Consider the following 18491-nt stretch of genomic DNA (forward strand, 5'->3'; position numbering starts at 1 on the left):
GTACATATAATTTTTTTCATAAAACTATATCTTTCTTGAGCATCAGACTAATATGTTCAATTGTCTTCTCACTGGGTAGTTTTATATCAGGTGTGATGGGCTTCATGCTGGAGTCTTACAGACTCCAGGCCTACTAAGACCTGTGAAACCTAAATAAATGAATAATAAACTCCAAAAATATTAAGACAACCCTGAGAAAGTTGAATTAATAAATGTTTTTGAAAGCATAACATTTTGTTAATTTCACTACAAAAGTAAACTTATTTTTTACAATGTTCAATTTGTAAACAATTGAAAAAATCATAACAAAAATTAAATGTATTGCAAATAATTTCAAAAATCAAAATTATAAAAATTATAAAAACCCTCTCAAATTTTTTATTGCAAAAGTTAAATTTAATGCAGGATGTGGGTAAATTTTAATATGTTTGTTATGATGTGGGATGGGGCTTCCAGAAATAAGAGTGCCTGGGACTTTGAAGGTCTTAAAAACAGCACCACTTCCTGTATTATCTCCATCTGGATATTCCACAGGCATCTAAAAACTTGGCATATTCAAGGCCAAATTCATCTTCTTTCCTCCCTGGTATTCCCTATTTTGGTTGGCATCACCCAGTCATCCAAGCTGGAAGTCATCCTTGGCTTTTTTATCTTATCCAAGACTCCTCATATTCTCCTGTTCAATCAGTTGCTACATCCTATTAGTTTTATCTCCATGTTATGTATTAAATATGTTCATTCCTTCTATTTCTTTCTTGCTGCTGTAGTTTAAACCCTGTTCAACCTTCACTTTGACTTTTGCAATAATCTTGTAAGTGGTTTCACTGCAGTTGTTGTGGTTGCCCTTCCCTTACAGGTGACTTAAAGCTCACATTAGAACTTGTCACTCCTACTTAAAATGCTTCGGGAACTTGGTAGTGATTATAAAAGAAAGCTTGAGCTCCTGAGCATGGTCACACAAGGCTTTAGTGATCTGCTCTTACCTGTTTCTCCAGCCTTATCTCTCACTTCTCCAACCCCCCCCCACCCGCCCCGCCCCAGGCACTTGCCAGTTAATCAATTACTTTTTTGGCAACATGAGGGCCCTCCTAGCCTCTGGGTTTGCTCCTGCTTGAATGCACTTTTCTCACCTCACCTTCAACTTATTCTTGAAAATTCCACTCAGTTATTACCTCTTAAAGAAAGCCTTCCAAGAATGTCTCAAACCAACAGAATTCCCTCCCCTGTAGCATCCTCACCTACCTCTATCACAAACAACACATTCTATGGAACAATTTATTCACATGTCTTTCTCTACCCTCTCAATGATAGGTCACAGGATGGCAGGGGTGCTCTCATTATTATCTCCAAATTCTCATTCCACACTTCAAGACAGGAATAAATTTCCTTTTAAAAAAAAAATTATTTTGTTTGAGAGAGAGAGAGAGGTAGAGGAAGAGGAAAAGAATGTCAAGCAGATTCCGTGCTGAGTGCAGAGCCTGACATGGGATCTGATTCCACAACCCTGAGATCATGATCTAAGCTGAAACCAAAAATTGGATGATTAACCGAGTTACCCAGGCCCCCCAGGAATCAATTTCTTATTCAGCCTCTGTCAGGAAAATCATTTTCCAAGTATTAATCATCTAGAAACTCAAGTCTTGGCTAGAGTACTCAGGTAGAATTCAGATACATCCAACCTAGAAATCTATCTAAAAAAGTCCCTATAAAGTAATTTTTTAACTCAGGTTGGATTGAGTATGAATTAACATGTTCTTTGAAGTGGAGACCACATCTAGTTTACATAACAATTAATATAAACTTAATCATATGTGACCATGGAGACTATCAATTTTTTAATTGCTCCTCACGAAGAATTTGCTAAAATCTCTTGGCTAAGTGTGGCCAAGGAATTGTCTCTGTTCTGATCTGGTCCAGATGTGTTTTTCCTTTAATTTCCCATTTTCTGCTGTCCTGTCTGGGGACTTGGTGTTCTTACGGTCTCTGATGTTTACATACAAGGCTCATTCCCTCTAATCCATGGTCTCTATTGGAAAGAGAAGCCTCATTCTCTTCATCTGCACTTGTTCAAAGTCCATATCTAGATTTGAAATAGTGTCTGTACTGTCTACATTTAAAGAGGTTTTTTTTCTCCAGCACTCTGCCAAATGTTCTTTGACAGCTCCTTTCCTTCTAGGTCCTTTTTTTCTCCTTCCCCTACACACCACTGCAGAAAGTGAATGAGACAGGCAAGGGGAATGAGGAGACATTTTTGTTTTCTAATGTCCTCATAAATAGGATTGTTGGATTTAATAAATAAACCCAGGATTCCCAGTTACATTGAAGTTTTAGAAAAGCCATGAATTTTTCAAGTCTATCTCATGCAATATTTAAGACATACTTACACTAAGGAAAAAAATTCCATTATTCATATGAGATTCAAATTTTATTTTATATCTTATTTGGCAACCTATTCCTAAGTTGTACCCTTAGGCCCAGACACACTTCATGTGCATATTAAACAAGTAGGAATATTTTTCATTTGCACGAGGAAATATCTTCATTCCCACTTTTCCTAAAGCAAAGATGCCCTCCTGTCTATCTTTAATTTCTCTACATGGATCGGGAGCCCATAAAATAGTTATTTCCTTTTTAATTCTACAGTTAGAAAATGATATCACAATTATGATGATACCTGGCATCTGGCACCACATCTAGATTTTAGGGAGTTAGAAATATTGGGTTCTGTGGGAAACCAGAGGGCATGTGTTCCTTCTAAAGGAGGTGCCACAACTCAGTCTCAGGGTTGCCATTTGGCAATACAGGTTCACTATTTTGAGAGTCCTGTTTTTGTCCTCCAAATGAAATCCCAGACATCTTAAATAAATGTGAAAACTCCAGAATTTTAATCATTGATAACAAATTCAACTGCTAATGGAAATAAATGAGCACAAACTAAAATACACACACATACACACTTTGCACTTAAGCATCTCCCCATCTCTTGAGGTATTCAGCCTGCTGCCGCTAGAGTTGTGCACTTTGTTCTGATGTCTCAGGGCAAAAAAAAAAAGGTTAAGCTCTGAGTGAGACAATTTTGGAAGAGTTTCTGATGAAAATGTTCCCTCAGTTAGACAGAAGAAACACAGGTATTAAGGTAGCGAGATGATTTTCTATACATCTTTCTTCCTGAGTTTTCTCTTTTGCTGTCCCCCAATTAAGCAGACTGAGGAATCTTGCTTCCCTTTCTCAGGGAGTTTTATGGCAGAGAACAAAGAATGTAAACAATTGCCTTTTTTGGCTTTCGTTTTCAAAATTCCATGCCATTGAGGAAATTTTCTAAAGCTGTAGTCTAGAGAGTTTGAGGAGATAAAGAATGGCCCTGGGGGAACCATGAAGAGTGAGATTCTCCCACACTAAAAAAAAAAAATAATAATTTTCAGACAGTAGAAAGGGTCAGATGTTTGTGGTTTCTGTGAGCAGAGGACAACATCCTTCTCCTCACCATCCCTCCCTGGCAGTGCTTCAAGGAGGTGACTGGGTCCCGGAGGGAGTAGTGGCAGCGGAGGCCAAGAGTAAACACTGAATTCCCCAGAGGCACATCATAATCTCATGGCCTGAGGGAACCATCTGAATAGAAAAAACACAAATTACAAAGTGGATTGGTCTCTACCGTGATTGATAAATAAAAGGGCTTCTCTGTTTCAGGATGCTACTTAAGACCCCAGGGCTTATCTAGTGCCAGATGTGAGAGGAGACCCCAAAATGACCGTGGTTGGGGGATCTCTGGGTGGCCTTAGCGGTTTAGCACCTGTCTTTGGCCCAGGGCGTGATCCTGGAGTCTCCGGATCGAGTCCCACATCGGACTCTGCATGGAGCCTGCTTCTCCCTCTGCCTGTGTCTCTGCCTCTCTTTCTCTTTCTGTGTGTCTCTCATGAATAAATAAATTAATTCTTTAAGAAAAAAAAGAAAAAGTGACCGTGGTTGAATGTCCTAACTGCACAGTGTGATGGGGACTTAGAACTAAAATTAGTTTATTTCTAAACACAAGGCAATAGGCACAAAGGAATAGGAATCTTCACCTGAGTGTATGGATAGAGATTCTTATCTACAGCTCCTTGATACTTGTCAAACAAATCTCTATTGTACGGATAACATTATTTGTACCTACTCAGGTGGCAACAGCTCAGAGATTTACTAATTAAACAGTTCTCCTCACTCAACATATAGGGCACATTTAGTCAGGGTGGGGTGTTTTAACAGACTAAAATATAAAAACAGAAACTCTTGGATTATTTAGCATAAGACATGCCTGTGCTTTTGCCAGAAAATGCTAAGTACTTAACACTAGGTAACTCATCTAGATTACCACTTGCTAAATTCCTGACCTCCTAATGTATGTTCCCCCAAACCAGTGGGGAGCAATAGCTGTACTTAGTACATGTCTGTAGTTTAGCACTTACATGTCTGTAGTTTAGCACTTAGTACATGTCTGTAGTTTAGCACTTACAAGATCAATTGATCTTCATACCAAAGAAACTTACTATATAATAATAATAATGGTAATGATAATTATAGCATACAATAATAATAATAAAATCATGATATTATAATAATATAATAAGGTATGATAATTTGTTATATTATTAAATAAATAATTATCACTCAATCTTATTTTACAAATGAGGAAACTAAAGCACAAGAGGTAAAAAAAAAAAAAAACTCATTCAAGATTACGCAGCTAGAAAGTTCTAGAGCTAAGATTGAAATCTGAATGTTCTGACTGGCTCCAGAATATTAAACCCCTCCCCTCGCCATAGGCTATTGGTGCTTCCTGAATGCTCTGGACTTGACCAGGTTAGTCTCCCCATTCTATGCTCTCATATGTTTCCTTCATGATGTTTATCATAGTTTGTGATGATTTGATTATTTTCTGTCTCCAGGTGGGGATACTGGAAGGCCAGGATAGCTAGCTGTCTTTGCAAATCTTTCCTCCTGTTCTGCACAATGATAGCACTATAGCCAGGCACACGACTATGATTCAACACCTACATTGCCCAGCTTCTTTTGTAGTTGTTGTGACCACATGATTAAGTTTCTACGAATAGAATATGGGCATTTTTATTTTCCCTTTCTGTTCTTGTTAGCTGGAATCAATTGTGACCCAGTGTCCACTGTACAGGGGACACAAGGCAAAGCCTCAGAGAATGGCAGAGACAAGGGAAGGCACCTGAGTCTCCAAATGACCAAATGGAGTAGAACTACCCATCAACCTGTACCTTACCTCAAACTGTTATATGAGAAAGAAATTCACTTCAGTCTTTTTCAAACCACTGAATTATTTTGGTTCTCTTTGTTACAGTAGCCTAGGCTCACTCTAACCCCTCATTGCATTTCTGGAACCTAACGAAGTATCTGGCAGAGAGCAAAGTCTCAACATTTATTGGTTGGGTAGCCCACTGAATTTGTTGAGTAACCAGCATGAATAATTGTGCATAAAACTCCTTGAAAGTTGGGATTGTGCCTTCCACTTGTTTTCTTCCACATCAAGTACAGAATTGAACATATAGTAGGAGACCAAAGAATGAATGGAGAAATGAGAGAGAGAGAAATATTGTGCATGTATACGTTCACATCTGTATGTCTTTTCACATCTTGCCAGCAATGGAAATACTTTTCAAATAGTAATAATTTATTCTTACATGAAAAGCAATTCAACCTGAAGCTCATCTGAAGCTCATCTATGAGGTATGTTCATGTAGATTAATTGTCAAACCAAAATAATTGGGAAAAGGTAAGACACTGTATCATGTTTAATGGACTTGGAATTAAGGGGACCTGAATTTAGTTCTATTTCTAGGTTTGTGATCTTGGACAAATAACCTAGTTATTCAGACATCAGTTTGCACATCTGTATATTCATGAAATGCATAAAAAGGTTTCTTCTTAAAGATTCCTTCTAGTTCTAAAAGTCTATGATTCTGTATACTACACACTTTTTATTTTCTGGCAATATCTTGCTTCACATTCCTTAGATTCCATACTCGATAGGTCTTCTAAGCACAACATCTCCAAAGAAACGAGAGCTTTAAATGATACACTGGACCAGATGGATTTCACAGATATCTACAGAACTTTACATCCAAACTCAACTGAATACACATTCTTCTCAAGCGCACATGGAACTTTCTCCAGAATAGACCACATATTGGGTCACAAATCGGGTCTGAACCGATACCAAAAGATTGGGATTGTCCCCTGCATATTCTCGGACCATAATGCCTTGAAATTAGAACTAAATCACAACAAGAAGTTTGGAAGGACCTCAAACACATGGAGGTTAAAGACCATCCTGCTAAAAGATAAAAGGGTCAACCAGGAAATTAAGGAAGAATTAAAAAGATTCATGGAAACTAATGAGAATGAAGATACAACCGTTCAAAATCTTTGGGATGCAGCAAAAGCAGTCCTAAGGGGGAAATACATCGCAATACAAGCATCCATTCAAAAACTGGAAAGAACTCAAATACAAAAGCTAACCTTACACATAAAGGAGCTAGAGAAAAAACAGCAAATAGATCCTACACCCAAGAGAAGAAGGGAGTTAATAAAGATTCGAGCAGAACTCAACGAAATCGAGACCAGAAGAACTGTGGAACAGATCAACAGAACCAGGAGTTGGTTCTTTGAAAGATTCCAACCACTTTTAATGACCATTCTATGGTTCCTACAAATGATTATTTTCATTTTTTTAATTACTACATAATGAAAAAGAATTACTCTGAGCTGCACACTGTGCTAAACATGTTAAGTGCAATTAACCCTCATAATAACTCTCTTAAATAGTTAACAGGTGAGCAAACTAATCTCATAAGAGTTGAATGTTTTCTTAATGTCCCATAGCTAGTAAATGTTAGGTGTAGGTACCAAGCCCAAGTCAAATTGTTTGTCAATCATTCACCAATCCATTCATCTAGCAGCTATGTATTGAGAACCTACCATGTATTAATACAAGTCACTGTTTGAGGTGATGGAATCACAGCAGTGAACAAGACAGACAGTTGGGGCAGACAGTAAACAGTAAAGATACACATAAGGAGATTTCAGATAGTAGTAAGTTTTATAAAGAAAATAAGATAAAGTATTATAATAGGGACATAAGTAGAAATGAGTTTTTAAAGGAGAATCTAGAGTTCTATTTTAGGAACATTAACTCTGAGATGAGTCTTTAACATCTAGGAGAAGACACTCCTATTGCTACTACTGGTGATAGTAATTGCTGTAATTTATTGAGTGTCTACCATGTTCTTGGAACTGTTATATATTCCTTAAATGCATCAACTCATTTAATCTTTAAAAGAATACCAATGAGGCATTATTCCTATTTCATAGATGAGGAAACAAGTCCTTAAATTTCCAAAGTCCTGAAACAAGTAAATGCCAAGTAAGGATTCCAAGCCAGGTACTCTGACTGTATGAGACCCATGCTTACTTCTCTTCTACACTCTCTTCCTGGAAAGGGGACTGTTAGAGGAGGGAGATGCCAGAGACAAAGCCCAGGATGGGCAGGGTTGTGAGTGTACATATGGCATTAAGACCACCGGACAGGACCCAATGGCAGAGAGACAAACAGAAAGACAAAGAAAGGCAAGCTAGAGTTCTAAGGTGCACCAGGATTTCAAGGTCAGGTGGACAGCCTGGGAGGTGACAGGGAGGGGATGAAACTAGGAGAAAGTGTAGTTAACAACAGGCAACAGAGAAGATAAATATTTCAAATAAGGAGGTGGTCCTTATGTAGAGATTATTGCTGAAAAGTCAAGTAATATAAGGACATGTTAGTGACCAAAGGACAGTGTTGAACTTGATATGAGTGGCCTCAGGGTGAAGGGACAGCAGCCTAATTGTGGTTCTGGAAAGAATGTGTACTGAGGAAGTGGAGTGCCCATATAAATATATGTAAATAAGTTGAGAGAGTCTTGCTGTGAAGGAGATCAGGGAAATGAAAGGACTTGGTGAAAAGAGGAGGATGGGTGGCCAAGACACATGCATATGTACATGTCTCCGTGCTCATATACATATTTTTAAAGATTATTTATTCATTTATTTGAGAGAGAGAGAACATGAGTAGGGGGAGGGACAGAGGCAGAGGGAGAGGGACAGGCAGACTCCCCATTGAGTGGGGAGACTGATGCAGGGCTCGATCCCAGGACCCCGACATCATGACCTGAGCTGAAGGCGGACACTTAACTGACTGAGCCACCCGGGGGCCCCTACATGTTCATATACATATTAAAGATGGGGGGGGGGGGAACACTAGAACCTGTTTGGTTTCTCTGATTTCTATTCCATGATCTCAACCTCCATACCACACCATCCCCATAATTACATTAAATAAGAAAGGACCAAATAGGCTTATTAATGAACAGAAGTGGAATCCACATGTAATTGATTAAAAACAACAAGGCTATAAAGCTATGTCAATAATGTAAAAGCAGTCCTTGGTGCTGGAATCACATTGTCAGTTTCCTCATCTCTCCATCTCATTCACCCATCACATAGGCAAATAGGAATCCAGGGAGTGGCAGGGGTGTCCAGTGCATATTCATAAGTTTGCCCCTAGGAAATCTGTTTTTGAATCACAAATTTCAGCTTCAGTCTTCCCTTAGCTGTGTGACTCTGTGCTTGGGTAGTTTTGAGAGCCAAGAAGTTTCCTCATAATTTGGGATTCTGTATGTACACAGTCAAACCTTAGTAAAAATAGAATTAAAAGCTGTGAGCCTCGGTGTCCATCAAAAGATGAATGGATAAAGAAGCTGTGGTCTATGTATACAATGGAATATTACTCAGCCATTAGAAACGACAAATACCCACCATTTGCTTCAACATGGATGGATGCTGAGTGAAATAAGTCAATCGGAGAAGGACAAACATTTTATGGTCTCATTCATTTGAGGAATATAAAAAATAGTGAAAGGGAATAAAGGGGAAAGGAGAAAAATGAGTGGGAAATATCAGAAAGGAAGACAGAACATGAAAGACTCCTAACTCTGGGAAATGAACTAGGGGTGGTGGATGGGGAGGTGAGTGGGGGCTGGGGGGTTACTGGGTGATGGGCACTTGACGGGATGAGCACTGGGTATTATTCTATATGTTGGCAAATTGAACACCAATAAAAAATAAATTTATTAAAACTGTGTTTATGCACACATTGACAGTAGACTATTTATTCAGTCATTTATCCAGCAAACATTTATCGAGTGTCCACTCTGATAAGCACCATGCTAGACACTCATTATATAAAATGGAGAAGACAAACACCCTGCCCCCAAGGACCTCTCAAGAGTGGAGACAGGAAGAAAACTTTTACAACTAGATGTCGTAGAGCAAACCAAATGCAGTGTTGGTGATATTGCAAAGTTCGATGGTACCCTCGTGAGTTGAAGTGCTTTGTGTGTGTGGGATGTATGTATGTGTGTGGTCTAGATGTACCTAAAGGGAGGGGGAGGTTTGAGCTGGGCCCTGAGGGTGATTAGGATACAGCTGGCACAAGGAACAGTGTAAATAAAAGCACATGGGTACATCAGTTCTGTTCATGATATGAGCTACTAAGTATTTCTACAACACTAGAAAGACAAATGGGTGGTGAGAAGGTCTAAGTTGTGGGGAGTGGTTTTCGGTAAAGCAGCAGGATTGAGGCTAGAAATGTAGGTTGGTTCAGAGCATTTGTTCATTCATTCATCTTTCCATTCACTTAACAATGACTTTTGAGGGCCTGCTCAGTACTAGGGACCTGTGTGTATTGTTAAGGATGCAGGGGTGAGCAAAAATGGATGCGATCCCTGTGCATGTAGAGCTTTTCGTCTGATGTGTGAAGAGCATTGGCTGCTGTGCTAAGTTACAAATTTCAATTTTTAAGAACTGTAAATAAGATCTTTTCAATGTCAATAATCAGATCTGTGTTGTGAAAACTCAACTCTGTAGGTCACATGGAGGGTGGACTTGAGAAAGGAGAAGGTAGAAACAGGGATATTACTCATGAGGGACATTACTTGTGAGGCTGGTGCAGTGGTCTCAGAGAGGGATGCTAAGGAGGGAAACTAGGGCAACATGATCAAGCATGCTGGCATTCAGCCATCTGTGACCATTTTATTAATTCATTTAGGAAATACTTTTTGAGAGGCAGCATAGCAAAGCTGTTGACATGGGCTTTGGAGCTTCATCTGGGCTCTGCCATTGATTATCTGGACAAACCTGGGAAATTATTTCATCCCTGTGCTCAGGTCTTTTAATCTCAAAAACTGATGTCACAATAACTGTTCCTACCTCTGCTGGCTTGAAAGCATCCCTCCAAATTCACATTTACCTGTAACTTCACCACTGTAACATTATTTGGAAATACGGTCTTTGCAGGTCACATTAAGATGAGACGATCCTGGAATCGAGTGGGCCTTAATCTAATGAGTGGTATTCTTATAAGAAAACAAACACACAGGGGACACCGTGTCATGATGGGGATAAGGTTGGAATGATGCACCTGCAAGCCACCAATGCCAAGCCTACCACCCCTCACCAGAAGCTCGAAGAAGAGGCACATAAAGACTCTATCCTACAGATTTAAGAGGGAGTATCACTCTGCCAATTCCTTAATTTTGGACTTCCAGTCTTTAGTACAGTCTATTGACGTGAGAAGTGGGAGAGAATACATTTCTGTTGCTCTAAGCCACCCAGTTTGTGGTAATTTGGTAAAGCAGGCACAGGGAACTAATGCATAGCTCATGGTGAAGATTAAATTTGTTAATACATGTAAAGTGCTTAGGGCAGTAGCTGTATGTGGTATACGCTCAATAACATACAGGCCATTATTATTATGTGCCTAACATTATTCTGTTGCAGTCTCCTGGCTAGGCTCACTTGATTGGGAAAATGGCCCATTGAACCTATTGTTGGTAATTATGTGTGAGTAGGTGCTTGGTGGGTAAAAGTGATGTTTGCCATACCTTTATCAAGAAAATCTTTCTAGAGAGATTACCCATTTCACTATGTATCACATTCTTTTAAAAGTAACATCAAAATGGCAAGTTTTCATTTTTTGACGGCTGAGTAATATTACATTATGTGTATATAACTATTTGTGTATATATATGTATAATATTATATATATATAGCATATAAAACTAGGGGGTATTATGCTAAGCAAATAAGTCAAAGACAAATACCATATGATTTCACTCTCATGTGGAATTTAAGAAATAAAACAGATGAACATAGGGAAAGGGAAGGAAAAATAAGATAAAACAGAGAGGGAGGCAAACCATAAGAGACTCTTAATGATAGAGAATAAACTGAGGGTTGCTGGAACAGTGGGGAGGGATGGGGTAACTGGGTGATGCATATGAAGGAGGGCATGTGATGGAATGAGCACTGGGTGTTATAAACAACTGATGAAACACTAAATTCTACCCCTGAAACTATTAATACACCATATGTTAACTAAATTGATTTTAAATAAAAAAAAATTAAAAAATGTAAAAGTAGAGTCCACACCCTTTGTCATTCACTCAATATACTTCTGTCCACTCTTGGGCACAAAGTCTCCTATTCTCTCCTGCAGCCACCTAGGAGAGCAACTATATTAGTTTTCTGGGGCTGCCATAACAAAATAGCACAGACTGGGTAGCTCAAACAACAGAAATTTATTTTCCTATGGTTCCGGAGACTAGAAGTCAAAGATCAAGACTTTGGCATGTTTAGTTTCTCCTGAGGCCTATCTCCATGGCTTGAAGGTAGCAGTCCTCTCACTGTGTCCTCACATGATGTTTTGTGGATGTGCATCCTTGCCATCTCTTTTTGGATGTCCAGATATTCTCTTATAAGTATACCAGTTGGATTGGATTAGGGCCTACCCTAAAATGGCCTCATTTTAACTTAGTCACTCCTGTAAAGGCTCCTACCTTTAAATACACAGCATAAAGAATTGGGGGTTAGGACTTCCACATACCAATTTTGACACATAACTCAGTTTCTAACAGTAGCCTAGGACAGGTCAAGTTCTAAGGTTCAGTCGTTAGCTAGAAGCTGTTTGCTCATCTTTTGAAACTCTTATGGGCCAGGAAGACCCAAGTCAGAGATTCCAAGTCCTCTGCCTGGATTGGCAGGAAGTGGTGTGTGAGCCAAGGAGGGGTCTGGTGTGGTTTCTGGTGGAGTTGTTGGGGGCACGTGGGCATTGTGTGAGATGGGGACCCTTGCTGTAAATGCCCATTTCTGTGGGTACACACCCTCTAGACTGTTATTTTCTGGAGGGCAGGGACCATTTCTATCTTGTTCATCTTTGGATTCCCTGATGCCACATAGTCGGCGTATTTGTGGAATGAATGATTCACTTTTGCAGCCTTTTCCCTATGTGAAAGTCACTTTCCATGTAATGAAAGCAAATTCCTTCTGCATCTAGAAACCTTCAACATCCTCCAATCTTGATCTTAAAGAGGCCTTGTCTTGTTTTTTCTCTTTGGAAATGTTTGACGCTCACAGATGTAGGCTGTGCTCCAGGCAACCCTATAAGGCGTCACTTTATTTATTTAATATTCAAAATATCCACCACTCAGAGGTGAGCTTCCTGCCTCAAGTTACACAGCTGTCAAGCGACTACTAGATGAGCTTGAAACTCAGGTCTCTCTGACTTCAGACTCAGGCCCATAACCACCAGGCTTTTCTGCCTCACAACCAGCATTTCTGTCTCAGATTTGTTAATGCTTGTAGGTCTTCAGAATGGATTCCCAGGGATAACCAGGCCTCCTGACTATTTAAGTCAAGTTATTTGATTTGGTTTGATTAATAAATGTATTAAGAGAAGATATACGTTTTTAAGCCAAATAATAGTACCACTTGTTTTACAAAAACCTTTGCTTAGAACCTAGGATTCTATGGATGAAACCTCCAAATGGTACTAAGCTTCATCTCCCTTTTCTTTCAGCATTTGATCTGTCTGGGGGTGGACATGGTGTTTAGGTCCACACACTGAGATGAAAATTCACAAAAGGAGACTGATCTGTATTCCCTTTGTCAACCAGACTTGAACTGTAAGATTTTTCTCTCCCCCGCTTATTTTTCTTTTCCTTTGCTTTGCTGCTGCTGCTTCTTCTTCTTCTTCTTCTTCTTCTTCTTCTTCTTCTTCTTCTTCTTAAACCAATTTGACTTATTGTCTTAATATTGTATAGATGCAGCCCTGGTGATACTCAGGATGAGTTTGGTATTCTTCAAGATCTAAACACAATGGGGGTGACTTAAGGACAGAGTTTCAGCTTTGCTTCTGACTCTCCTTGGTTTTGTGGGTTTAACTTAATGTTATTTGAAAGTTTTTGTGTGTGTGTGGTTGAATATATACTATAACTTGTTCTTTTGTGACAACAAGATTTATACTGGCGGTGTCTCTCATACCACTGGAAACTGGAAGGAAATCTACAGTGTGAACCTCCGGGAGTTTTAAAAAGACAGCAGCCGTTATTCGGTGGTGATGGGTTCAGGCTGTCCTTGAGCCTAGTTACATACAGCCTTATGCTCTACCCTGGATCTCAGGTGAGATCAGTGTGCAAATGGTCTGTCAGATAGTTAATACATCACCTATGCATTTCGACCACTTCCCTGCCTTCTCCTTAATTAAGATTTCTTCAGTGAGTAAGATTTCAGGAGAAAGAAAAGATCTGATGGAACTGTATTAAATACCAACTCACTTCCCAGGTTTTTGAGTTTTTTTACTTAAATTAACTTGGCCTGAAAGACGAAGGGATTTGAACAAAGTATAGAAGCTAGTGTTCCATTTTGTGTATCATTTTGGCTCCAGAGAGCTGCTTCTGGTAAAAATGAGCCTGTGAGATGGAGCTGTTTTATGCAAGGGCTAACAATACTAGTCTTTTATAAATCATAAATCCTCTTAACCTCAAACAATTTGGAGCCACCAACTGTAATCTATAAGGTTTCAACTCACAGGGATTTCATTTCTTCTCAGTGCCTTTCAGGCCATTAGGCAAATATTTACATGAAGTCCTCAGCTATTAGGGGATTTAAAATCATTTTGTGTTGGAATAGAAATTTCTGGTCTATACCTCCTCTGTTGAATTTTTTGATATGAGTTTTATGTGTTCCTTTTGTATTTTCTGCAGGTTTGGCAGCCATTTGATTTAATTTCTTTTAGAAATAATTTGTAATAGACAAACCTTAGGTTGTTTTTTGTTTTGTTTTTTGTTTTGTTTTTGGATGAGGAGAACAGTGAGGTAGACAAATTATCATTGCGTAATTCTTTCTTTTTGTGGTTTCCCCTGCACCATGTGTTTCTGTTTTTGAAAATAAATAGGAATCAATGATAGTTATTACTTGACACTATAGCAATCAAGATCCTTTAGCATAAGCAATGGCAAACAACTCTAGAAAACTTGAGCAGAAAAGGAGTTTATTGGGTACTTCAAAATCAAAGAGAGGGCTAGAAGATTGATCTCTGATGAGCAGAGAAATCAGCAAGACTAGATGGTGGAGAACAGGAACTATTGAACAAACCCATCAGGATGCAACTATGGAGGGAGACAACCAGTGAGCACCAACTGTTTATTTCCTCCCTCCCTTCTGTGTTATCATTCTGAGCAGATTCACTGCAGTCCTGGGAGACAAGGTCTGATTAGCATAGCTCCATCACATGCTTCATCTTTGTCTGGGGAAAGACAGAGCATGTTTTTTGGGATAACTCAACGATCCATATAATGGAATCTCTCTGAAAGGAAATATGGCTCTGTTAGGAAAGAGAACTGAATGCTGAGGAGCCAAAAACAACATCCACTTATTGCTTAACATCACACTTAGAGAAATAAGCAAAAAAATTCCATTTTCTTCTTGCACCTAGTGCAGGATTCCAAAAATTCAGTAAGTCTCTTTACAAATTAATTTTACCTCAGTGAGAAGAATCTGATCATCTTAGACTCAATTCAATGAGACAGCTGTGTAATCCCTTTAGCTTCAAAGTGGAGAGAATACCAGGAACAATACCCTTGATTCAATTCCACACTGTAAGCTGGGCAGTTTAGAAGAATGGCCTGGGTTTTCCTCCAAGCACTAATGAAAGTTAATGATCAAGAACTGGGCTACATGCTTTTATATGGTTGCTTATTATGAGCTATTTAACTTTTACAGCTTTATTAAATGTTTTATGGAAAGGTTTATTTCATGTTTTATTATAGCTCTGTAGGATGGCCATGTTTGACTAAGAAGTCTGACAGATGAGCACAAATGTTTTGCAAATATCACTGGTAAGCAGTTTCTGGGTAAAATTATGTTTCATTTTGACATTTTGTGGAGGCTGGGTGGGAGTGTTCTCTTTAACGAAGCCCAGTAGAGCTGGGTGATTTAACAGGAGAGGAGTAGAAAGTTGAAGGAGCATGCCCCACGTTCTGATTTTTTAGATGCAAAAAATAAATTAATTAAAATAAAATATGTTATAGAAGTCCACTTTGGCTGAAAGTGAACATTTGAGTTAAGAACCCCTCCCTCTACTCAAAATATATCTAGCTGATATTAAATGTGCTTTATAAAGCTAAAAATAATATTTTACAGTGTATTTATTTTACTTTACAATAAATTCATGAGGTTGTAAAATAATAATAATTACCGTTGTTCTAAGCCTTTTTCTAAGCACCTGACATTCAATATCTCATTTAATCCTTATGATAAGATATTAGCTGAGTATGAATATTGACCTCATTTTATAGGTGGGGAAACTAAACCTTCTATAAGTTTCCCAAACATTTGACTCCAAGTCCAATTTATATCTCACCCTGTCACAGAGACCTAACTGCCTGATAGTCTGATGTGTGAGCCATTCAAGTTATCAATTGATCTTTGAGACATCTTTTTCTTATTTTTCTACAGACAACATAAAAACTATTGAGGACAATGCATTCTAAGGCTACAGTCACACTGGCTGTATCTCAAGTTTGCCTTGTGAATACTCTTGCCATCCTCAACCTGACTACAGGTCACTACCTTTTTAGAAAAAAGCTCACATCTCCAGATTCTTGGTTCCCATTTGTCACCTTTGCTGGGAAATATGGGCCATTAAGTTGAACTTTTCCCTGCAAAGCAAGAATATAGCTATTTGGAAATCAAAGTGTCATGTAAAAAATTCCTGAATACTTGCCTAATTTTTATCAAGAATACAAATTTTGTTTTTCTCCTCCCAATTTTGTTAATGTTGCAATGAAGAATTCAGCTGAAATACCATTTCTTTGCAAAAACACCCCACATCTACCCCTTAGACAACTTGACTTTGTGTAACATATGTTTAAGGTATAATACAGCATTTAACCTGCGATTCATTGAGAGCCAACTATGTCTCAGTGACTGTTATGAGTACTTTACATATGTTGTTACACCTCACTTAATTGTCACCACAGAACTAAGTATTATCTTTTTATACATGGGGAACCTGATACCTCATAAACAGAAAGTTTATGGGGCAGATCTGGGTTTCAAACCTAGGTCTCTGTCTCCAGGACTCAATTTTCTTTCCTGTACTCCATATGGTCTTTTCCTGGAGGTGAAAGAAGGGCATCCTTAAGGATGTCCAAATTAAGCTCATTGGGGGGAATTTTCTAACGTGTTGTGATGTTTAAATTAGGGAGATATTTGAAGATAGGTGCCCTCATTGGGGCTATAAAATAAAAAGCCTTTGGCTTTATCAATAGGAAAGTCTCCAATTTACAATCTTATTGTACTGCCCTACCTTCTCCCTACTCTGAAAGTCCTTCCTCTTCTCCTGCTCAAGCAGCAATCTCAGTCCCCAGGGTAAAGTCCAAAGAATTTACCAGGCATATTTAAGGCCTAAGAGTTGATATGAGGGCAGCCCGGGTGGCTCAGCGGTTTAGCACCGCCTTCAGCCCAGGGTGTGATCCTGGAGACCTGAGATCGAGTCCCACATCTGGCTCCCTGCATGGATCCTGCTTCTCCCTCTGCCTGTGTCTCTGCCTCTCTCTCTGTGTCTCTCATGAGTAAATAAATAAAATCTTTAAAAAAATTAAAAAATAAATGTTGATATGACTCTTGAACATGGTGAAACTTGGCATTTGTGAGTACATCTGTATGTGTATGTTTAGTTACAGGGGTGTGGGGTAGGGTATGAGCAAGAGGAGACATTATCCAAAGGGATATGTGTATGACTTATATATGTGTTTCCTTGCTGGGGAAGGGGAGTATAAAATCAAAAGGTGTGTGTATGTGTGTGTGTGTGTGTGTGTGTGTGAATAAGGTTTGTGTGTATAAGGGATGATTATGCAGTCATGTGTATATTAATTAATGGTTTGTGTGTGTAATCACAGTAGCAAGCATGTAAATTGGGAGAGAACATGTGCTCATGTGGGAAGGAAGAAGTATCCAAATCCCAGGTTTAGAGTTCAACTGAGGAAAACGTATGGATTTACACAATTCAAAATATATATATATATATATATATATATATATATATATATAGAATAGAATATTGCTCAGCCGTCAGAAAAAATAAAATCTTGCATTTGCAATGATGTGGATAGAACCAGAGGATATTATGCTAAGTGAAATGTCAGTCAGAGAGTTCAATAAAATACCATATGATTTCACTCATATTTGGAATTTAATAAATAAGACAAATGTACATAGGGGAAGGGGAAGAAAAATAAAACAAGATGAAAACAGAGAGAGAAGTAAACCATAAGAGACTCTTAGTTATAGGAAACGAACTGAAGGTTGCAGAAAGGGAGAGGGGGTAGGGGGATGGGATAACTGGGTTATGGGCATTAATGAGGGCACGTGATGTGATGAGCACTGGGTATTGTGTGCAACTGATGAATCACTAAATTTTACCCTTGAAACTAATAATACACTATATGTTAACTAAATTGAATTTAAATAAGAATTTTTTTTTAAATCCCCTAAAAGTTGACCTACGTAAATTTACCCTAGATTAATGGTATAGGAAGTAGAAATGCACCACATGCACACACATCAAGCTACTTTGAATAAAGCACAACCAGAAATAGGACAGATCCATTTTGGATATTCCCTGAGGAATCAGTACAAAAGGGACAGTATCATAGGGCACTTTACCTGCTACTTCACCCTGAGCTAATTATTTTTATGTATCTTTCCGGATTTCTACAGAGTGGACTAGCTCTGTAGAAACTGTTAAGCCTTTCAAATATATCAAGATACTGGTTAGCAAGGGATAGAACAAATAACCAGCAATTAGGTTTGTTACCAACTAACTGTGAATAACCTGGGAAATCACCTAGGCTTATTATACCTCAGACTTTGCATCCCCTAAACAAGCAGTAGAGTATTTGTCCAACCTACTGTTCAGGGCTGTTTTATTGTGGCCAATGAAATAATGTGAAAGCTTATGAATAGCATATATATTATAAAGCAAATAAATTGTTATTGATTTTGTTGTTGTCTTGGAACCAAGTTATTGAATGTACTTGTTGCTTAGGTTCTCTGCT

At 38.6% G+C, this 18491-nt stretch overlaps 1 long non-coding RNA gene across 1 annotated transcript; it reads left to right on the top strand.

Annotated features, from left to right (window-relative positions):
* The first annotated feature begins 13216 nt into the window (after positions 1 to 13216).
* LOC118350787 (uncharacterized) lies at positions 13217 to 16992 on the top strand. The gene is made up of 3 exons (XR_004805288.2): positions 13217 to 13551; positions 15201 to 15269; positions 15889 to 16992. It is a non-coding gene; the product is annotated as an uncharacterized LOC118350787 (long non-coding RNA).
* Positions 16993 to 18491: the final 1499 nt, after the last annotated feature.

The sequence above is a fragment of the Canis lupus genome, chromosome 15 (genome assembly GCF_003254725.2).
Source record: "Canis lupus dingo isolate Sandy chromosome 15, ASM325472v2, whole genome shotgun sequence".
NCBI lineage: Eukaryota > Metazoa > Chordata > Mammalia > Carnivora > Canidae > Canis > Canis lupus.